This window comes from Podarcis muralis, chromosome 13, assembly GCF_964188315.1.
Source record: "Podarcis muralis chromosome 13, rPodMur119.hap1.1, whole genome shotgun sequence".
In the NCBI taxonomy this organism is placed as follows: domain Eukaryota; kingdom Metazoa; phylum Chordata; class Lepidosauria; order Squamata; family Lacertidae; genus Podarcis; species Podarcis muralis.
In genome coordinates, this window is record NC_135667.1 from 22897682 (window position 1) to 22907137 (window position 9456).

Sequence of the window (9456 nt, forward strand, 5' to 3'; positions counted from 1 at the left end):
CGACCTTCAGAAGTTCCTGCCTGCTGTAAATCTTTCTTGCCCTGCCAGACATACTCAGACCAAGTAAAAATAATAAAAACAAAACAAAACGCTAAGGGAGAGCACTAAGCCGCAGCGTCTATGCGCGCCGCCATCTTGTATATCTTGTATCCGGTTAGTTTTCTTGGTCGCTTTCTTGCAGTCGGTTCATGCTTCTTACCCGCCCATGAGTTCTGTTGCTTCAAAGCTAATTTTCGGTCCTCTTCACAATCAGGAAGGTGCAAATCCCGTGTAGACAAATGGCATCCCAAAGCTAGCGCCCTACAGCAGTTGAACTGCCAGTTGGACTTTAACTGCCAGTTGGACTTTACCTGGCTACTCCCACAGGAACGTTATATCAGATACCATATCAGATACCACCAGCAAAGCCAATATAATTGTTGTATATGGAACTCCTGTAGTAATGGATATCTTGATCTGGTATCTTCATACAGCACATCTTCCTTCAGGTAAAGTGCTGCTTGTGACATCACATTGGGATTTCAAAACCACCAGTAAAAGCCCCTGGAATATGCAGTCCTTTCAAGGTGCCTTATCCTTATCTGTCCATTCAAATGAATCACCGGGATTCAAGACATTTCTCCAGAATCTAAATCCTTCAGAGGCAAAAGAAAACTGCTTGGTGCAGGATTTCTGGGAGAAAACATTTAACTGCTCATTGAAAAAGAATAGTGTGGGTGACAAGATTAAAAAATTCTGCAATGTGGAGGAGAAACTAAAGAGTCTGCCATTATCTATCTTTGAAATGGACATGACTGGCAACAGCTATGCTGTGTACAATGCTGTCCACACAGTTCTGCATGTTCTGCATGCCATGTATAAATCCATATCAAAATACAGAAGACACGTAGTTGGAAGGAAACTGGTGGCTCAGAATCTGCACCCATGGGAGGTAATTTCACCCAAACCAGTGTAGTTTTCTTGTATAGACTAAAAGAACAGAGCTTTCCACGTGTTTGTAAAAAGTAGCACCTACAAAAAAAATTGCTATGTTCATGGTTTTTTCTTTCTTCTGCATGAATCAATTGTTAAAGTTTTGTTACAGAAGTCACCAAGTGACATAGCTCCGCAGTGCCGATCATAGTGCTAAGCCAAAGGTTCTGCAGTCTGTATGGATGCTCATTGCAACTGTACTACTGGTTACAATAGCAGGAAAGCTTTTTGAAAAATAAGAAAATGGAGATGAATTCACTGCTATCTCTTTTTATATCAGAAAGTCCAATTCAACAATGAATTTGGGTTAACTCTTAAATTTATTCCCCTTTTCCCCACTGCAACCCCCATTTTGTCTATTTCCAAGTTCATATCTTTGCAAAGTATCTGGCAACACCATGTCAGCCATCTAATATCTTGCTATTTGTCTCTTTCTTTATTCTTGCTTTGAACATAGCTCCATTTCTTTCTAAAGGGTACCTCATTCAACAACAGTGCTGGAGAGACAATACAATTTGATGAAAATGGGGAGTTAGTTGCAGGATTTGATGTGATCAACTGGGTAATGTTTCCAAATAAATCTTTTGGTAGAGTCAAAATTGGAAGCCTGGATCTTCGGGCTCCTCCAGGAAAACAGTTAACCATACAAGATGAAAGCATTGTGTGGCATAGCAAGTATAACCAGGTGAGACAGAACAAACAACAAATCTTTAGTTCCAAATAACTGGAAATTGATTGTTCAAATGTGTGAGTTCTTTTCAATGTTATTACTACATTTTAGTGATGTTACATGCTCTACAATCATTGTTTGGAGTACCCCAATCTTCAGTTGATTGATGTTTTCAAGGTTTCCAGTATGTACTCTGGGTTGCTTTAACTTTAATGAGGTTATTGGAGATCTCATTTTGTCATATATTATTATTATTATTATTATTATTATTATTATTATTATTAACACTTATGAGCCACTTTATACAAAAACAAAATCTCAAAGAGGCTTAAGAAGATAAAGTTATGTGACATAATAGGAGTTGAAAACCAGGAAAAAAACAATGAACAATGTAGAATACATGAAATGTTCATGGACCATGTGTAAGAAATGGAAGAATGATGAAGGAAATTGCGAAGGAAGAGTATACATGAATTGCCAACAGTTGCTCCATCTCATAGTACCTAGCTTTAGAACAAGCACACACAGAGAGAAAGAGAGAAAGAGACACACACTTTCTCAATCCCTAATGTTTCTCTATAGGTTCTTCCTATTTCTGTGTGTAATGACAAGTGCCACCCCGGTCACAGAAGAAAAGAGAAAGAAGGGAAGCCATTTTGCTGTTATGATTGTGTTCCGTGTCCAGAGGGAAAGATTTCTAACCAAACAGGTAGGAAATAAATTTGTCACAGGGGTTAAGTACATGATGTATGATACAGTTAGCTCCAAAATTCCAACTCAACTCAAATAGCAAACTCCTCGCTGTAAAGGAAGGCAGAGCACTGCAGCTGAGAAGGTGGTTTGTGGATCAATCCAGCTTAAATAGCTGACCAAACCCTTTGTGACCCTCAGTGTCTCTCACCTTGGGAGAGACCATCTCAAGTCTTCTACATAAAGGCAGGAGGTGATAAATTGGCATTGTGTGCATGTTCAAATTGTGTCCACTTTAAAGTGTGTCCACTTTAGTACTTTACACCAATATCATAGAAATTTCCTGTTCCAAATTACCCAATCCACACAAAAGACATACAATAGACAAAGCCGATACTCTCTGTGCTCATAGTGATGTTTTGATATTGGCTGTTGTAATCAGGACCTGGATTTACACATTAGAGATGTAGTATATTTTGCTAATCTTTGCCATTGGCTGCACCATCTCTCATTCAATATTTTATTGCAAAAATCTCTTGTAAGATGCAATAGGGAAAGCTGAATTGTATTAATAGTATTAATATAGCATTAATAGAATTAATTTCCTAATGCCAAGTACATTCCTCAGTCCACTTACTGTAGTATCAGTCAAGGTAAGCGTTCCATACATATACTGGGACTGCTGAATAATTTGCTTTCCCTTATTATGTACAGTTCCTGGTTAAGGGACCTAATGCCCTTAAAACAGACAACTGCTTATCCTTTGGGTAGAAGATTAAGATGAGTGGTAATCATATTCCTGGTGAGTTTTGAATGGAGAGATTTAAATTGGCTCGCACACTGATCATGAAAATTATGCTTCATGCTTCTTTTCTTTTTAGCAGCAGACGTCATTTTCCAATTACAGCTTTTGACCAACTTTAAAGTGTGTATGATAGTAGATTAAAAATGAGAACTTTGTCACGAATGCTTATGTTCCACTGTCATCACTCATTAACCATTAAAATAAATTGACAAAATGTGTAGCACAAATATCTTACTCATTTCCAATAATTCTGGAATTATTAAGCATTAAAAAGCATGCTTTTCTTTTTAATTTTTAACAATTTTATTACTACAATTTCAAATACAAATATTTAAAGTCTTAATTCATCCATCTATAAATATACAAAAGTTATAGATACGTACATACTGCATACAAAGTGTACAAAAATATTCCATGTTATTCAATGTAACATCTTTCTTTAATATAACATCTTTCATCTTTCTTCTACTTTTTAGATATGGATGCTTGCACTAGATGTCCAGAAGATCAATATCCAAATTTGGATCAAAGCCAATGCATTCCCAAAGTCATAACCTACCTCTCTTATGAAGAACCTTTAGGGATGACTTTAGTTTTCTCTGCTCTTGCTTTTGCTCTCACCACAGCTTTGATAATGGTAATATTTATTAAGCACAAAAACACTCCCATAGTCAAAGCCAATAATCAAAGTCTAACCTACATTCTTCTCATCTCACTCCTCCTTTGTTTCCTCTGCTCTTTCCTTTTTATGGGGCAGCCTGGACAGGCGAGTTGCTTTCTCCAACAAAGTGCTTTTGGCATCATATTCTCTGTGGCTCTCTCCTGTGTTTTAGCAAAAACCATCATTGTGGTTCTGGCATTTATGGCAACCAAACCAGGATCAAGGATAAGAAAATGGTTGGGGAATAGGCTTGGAAAATCTATCGTATTTTCTTGCACCTTTGTTCAAACAGGAATTTGTGCTTTTTGGTTGAGTACTTCTCCGCCTTACGCACATTCAGATATGCACTCCCTGATTGGGAAAATCATAGCAGAGTGTAAAGAGGGCTCAGTTTCCATGTTTTATGGTGTCTTGGGGTATATGGGCTTCCTAGCTGCTGTCACTTTCACTGTGGCATTTCTTGCTAGGAAGTTACCGGACAGTTTCAATGAAGCCAAATTTATCACTTTCAGCATGTTGGTCTTTTGCAGTGTTTGGATATCATTTGTTCCAGCATACCTGAGTACCAAAGGAAAATACATGGTAGCTGTGGAGATCTTTGCTATCTTATCATCTAGTGCTGGGCTACTTTTTTGCATATTTTCCCCCAAATTCTACATAATTGTGTTCAGGCCTGAGTTAAATAACAGAGAACAATTAAAATGTAATAAATAACAACAACAACAACAACAACAACAACAACAACAACTTATTTATACCCCACCCATCTGGCTGGGTTTCCCCAGCCAGATGGGCAGCTTCCAACAGAATATTAAAATACAATAACCTATTAAACATTAAAAGCTTCCCTAAACGGGGCTGCCTTCAGATATCTTCTAAAAGTCTGGTAGTTGTTTTTCTCTTTGGTGGGATGGTGTTCCACAGGGTGGGTGCCACCACCGAGAAGGCCCTCTGCCTGGTTCCCTGTAACTTGGCTTCTTGCAGCGTTGGAGCCACCAGAAGACCCTCCGCACTGGACTGCAGTGTCTGAGCAGAATGATGGGGGTGGAGATGCTCCTTCAGGTATACTGGGCAGAGGCCAAGGCATTTGGCATGGTAGTTCCTGGGTTTAAGGAGTATGTTTTGGTCTATGTTTGGCAATTATCCAATGGCATTTTGAACCAACATGGGTACTGAACTTGTCAAAACTGCACAGATTTGTACACCTCTTAAGATATAATAACTGTCATGCCCCAGCTAGAGGAGTCATCTTTGAGGAGGCCCTGAGGCGCCTCAAGGCAAATATTACAAAGGAACAGACTGTGTCAACTGAAACTGAGAGAGGAGATACAGGCCTTCAGGGGTCTTGGAAATCCATTATATTTTCTAAGACACAAAGGGCCAATGCACAGAATGAAAAGTTGAGGGTGAGCTATCACTGAGATTGGGGAGGGAGGGGGGTGTTACCAGGGCTTAATGGTGCAAACTCAGGCAGCAGCCAGCTGCTGGATTTCCTGTATGAAGAACAAGGATTCCTTGGGAGTAAATGGCTTCTTGTGAGCAAGCTATTTCTCATGAACAGACCAAACATGTCTGGAAAGCCAGATGGCCTGCAGCTCTGCTTTGGGTGTGCCTCTGAAGTCTCATGGTTAAAACCAGTGCCTTTTTTCTAGATTAAAAGGTCCAGTACTGCCCCCTCATCACCCCCTCCCCCTGTGTCTCCCTCTCTCCCTTGCCCCTGCTTCCCTGAATGTCCTGCAAGCCTTTCTGCAGCAGGCTGTTGCTGTGCTCAGTTTTTCTTTTCTCCAGGTAGGTGACAAAGCAGAGTAGCCACCCTGTTCACCTACCGCAGCAGAAGCCAAAGTTAGTTCAAGAAAGGGTTGTAAAGTCAAAGCTAGTCACACTCCAGAGCGGAACCACTGAAGTGGGCATAAGTAATTAGGTCCACTGACTTAGCAGGTCTACTCTGGGCAGAACTAAGATATTGCCAAAGGGCCACAGAGCACCTTAAAACAAATTATTGTGGCAGAAGCTTTGGGTGGACTACTATGCACTTCACCTTCTCCAAGCAGCCTTCTCCGTATGTGCCTGCATACTTAATTTCAGATAATTAGGAGTGATGGTAGTGAAATTCTTTCCAAATAAAGGGCAATAAGCATACAGAAAACTGCCTATTTATTATCTTCACATTAATCAGCAAAATATATGTCAATGGCTGGTATACTTTCTTGTAGCATTTATTTATTATTTTGTTGCAGGTAAATCATTTTGCTTATCTGATAAAGGTTAGTATAATAACGTTATATAATTTCAAAAAATGTTAGCTATTAACTAAGCTGAATTTTATTCCTGACAGAAGCTAAAGGCATCCTAGCAGGTATCAAAGTGTCAGTAAAACTTGTAGCCTAGTGTCAATAATGGGCTAGCTAAGTTTGGAGAGGCTTCAAGCTCAGTTTTAGTAGGTCGGTTACTGGACAGTCTGCCACATCTCATTGACTCATAATTGTAGATAAATAGGAAAGCAGAATTTTACTCAAATTGTGGTGACTGGGCCCACATGTGTGTAAATAAAAGTCAGGGTTCGGGAATGGTCATAAAATGGTTGTTGGGGGAAAGCTATTTATTTAATTTATACATCACCCTTCATTCAAGGATTAGAGGCAATTTAGAATTAAAAAACACAAAAATGAACTGGAGCAGAATGGTAAAGGATTTAAGAAGAGGCCCAGGATGGGCTTTGGAAGCCTGAAGGGAGACAAGAGTAATAGCAGACATAGGCATCTAGAACACAGCTAAAGATGCAAGACAGAGGTTCATATAACTGGTGCAAATTACTGAAAGAGACCTCTGTGGAAGCCTTCAAAGAAGAGCTATTGCCAAAATGAGAGATACTTGCAAAAATGAAGTGGCATTTGTTTCTGGAATAGTCTGGAGGCCATAGCTTCAATCCTGAGAAAAAGATGAATGACTACAAAATAAAGGAAGCAATGACCACATTGAAAATTGTTTCCAAACCCTGGATCCAATCTTGAGTGAAGCCTAGGAGCTGGCATGGAATGGAAGTATTATTAAACCAATTGGTACCATTGACCATAGTATCATATGTACAACAGTAGAGCACAAAACATTAGAAACAATAAAATAATAAAGACTCTGACTAATTAAAGAGGAGGCATTAATTAACAAAGCAAAAGGCTTATATTAATTATCTGTGGTGGAGAAGGGCACTCTGCTTTGTTAAAAATCTTCATTTTATAGAACTTTAAACTCTCCATCTTGTTTGTGTGGCACTGGCTATAAAAATGAAACTGAATTCAGCATGGGAATAGAATGCACTGTTTACTTAAAGCTTTTATAGGCAGACACTGCTAAGTGGGAGGTTAACAGAAGCCAATATGGCAAAGATTGTTGGTATCATGCAGTGATTATTGGATGAGCAGTTGGAAGAGTTAAAGCTGAGATGCTTACAATGGTGAATGAAAATGGATCAGAAAAGGCCAGACCTTTGGAAAACAATATTGATCAACATCTGCCCTCGGAACCCTCCAACACGGTGATAGTAAAATCCAGGAAAAATCTTATTGAACACCATATTCCCATTTTTTCTCATGAAAGAATGGTAGTGGTTTTGGTTGTTATGATTTCACATGATTTTGCAAGACAATTTCCCCAAGGAATGGTGCCCAAAAATGTGTGTTTGTGGGCACTGTGCAAGATTGCACGACCCCAACCCTTTAAAAGGGGGGGGGGGGGGGTTCAAGAGGGAAAATTGTGGTGCAAAATTATGCAAGACCTTGGTGACCAAAAATGCCACTGGTCTCTCATGATAAAAATTGGGATGCCCCAATTTTTCTGAGACACTTAATTACACCAGTAATTTTTCTGTATGTAGCAGAAACAGCAATGTCTGCAGACAGGGAGATGATTATCACCTCTATAATTATGAGCATATAATTACCCTGCTAAACAAACCCCAGGAAATGTATGTTCAAGGCCTTGAGAAAATAAACCACCACAACAGAAGTAGTTATAAGAGTCTTCTCCAATGCTCAGAGCTGGCCCAAAGCAGAAAGAGCAGGCAAGGCCCTGTCATTCTGAGCTCTAACAGTTTTAGGATAAGTTTGCAGGCTTTGGGTGTGCTGTGGTTTCTTCCAGACTAAGCATATTTTGAGTTGCTCAAACAATCTGTTTCTCCCAGCAGTGCCTCACTTATAGATCCTCCTAGTAAAGAAAATACAACTTCTGTGTGCAGGCAGAAAAATTTGCACAATCTTGCAGTCAAGACCTGAGGTGCATTAAACAGAATTTTTTAAAACTAAAAAAATTAAAAAACATGAAATAGGAGCAGAGGAGATGGATGCAGTCACCTTCTTTCACCAACTGATCAATGTAAAAACGGGGTCACATCTTGTTCAAATTAAGTTGAAACAAGACTCATCTGAATAAAAGTGGCATTGAAGAAAACAGTGACATTTTGTCCCCAAAATGCTAATGTTATTGATACTGCTGCTTGTTTTTCTCCCTCAAATTGTGAGCAAGAGCCATTCCATTCTTTACAGCTTGAAGACCCGATTTGTCCAATGCAAAGTAAGAAACATCACTTCACAGGAGTTTTCTCAGTCAGGAAATTTTGTCATTGGGTTTATTGCTTCTCGGTTCTACATGATGCACTTCCCTACAATTTCATCTGAACAGCCTTCTTTAGCACCCCAGAAGGAACTCATGTAAGTCACCCTCTTTTTCATCTCTGTAGAATTAATGTTTTTATCTCACAGAAATTAAAAACAGATAATGAAGCAACAAGAGGTCTTTTCCTCCGATATAATCTGAAATGTGAGATGCAAATCATATGTTGGTACTTCTGAACTTTTATTGGCTGCACTTTCAGCATAGGTGATTTTGTTTGTTTTTTAGTAGATGTAAACCTGTTCCATATTTTATCACTTTATTCTACTGTTACTTTTTTGCAGTCTACTAATTTTATAGATCTAGTGTTCCACATTATATGCTTACGTAATTTATTTCTAGACACCTGATTTTAGAGAGCAGAAGGGCTGCCTTGGCGCAGTGCTTCTTTAAATCTGTTTTTGCTCCAGGTTCATTTGTGTAAATAGAGCAAATAAAGGAATATAGCACAAGTTTACAGTGCTTTCTGTAATTATTTGTAAATAATGCATATGATAGCCCTACCCTGGAAACATTCCATTGGATGTCCATGAGTTCTAGACTAGAAATATTTCACAGCTCTAGAATGTGTAGAGCATATGAAAATAGTTTTTCTGAATTGTTCAAAAGTCTATAAGTCTATCCAAAAACCCTTACAACGGCTTTGTTGCAATGGATTTGCAGTAAAATACACCTTACACTGCAATTTGTAATGCAGGAAATATTCTGTACACAGCAGATTTTTCTAATGAATGTAGAAGATTGTTCCTACTAAATAAATAGATCCGCCTGTTTTATTTCCTGGAGGGGATAAAAAATATGAGAAATCATTTTCTGTGTGCTTCTTTGGTTCTTTCCCCCCATCTGTTTATTATATCTAATCTAATTTGTATTGCAGTGTGGTGCCCAAAAACTACCAGGAGGTTCTTGCCATGGTATTTGCTGTAGAGGAGATAAACAAAAATCACCATATTTTGCCTAACATCACGTTGGGCTTCCGAATCTATGATAGCA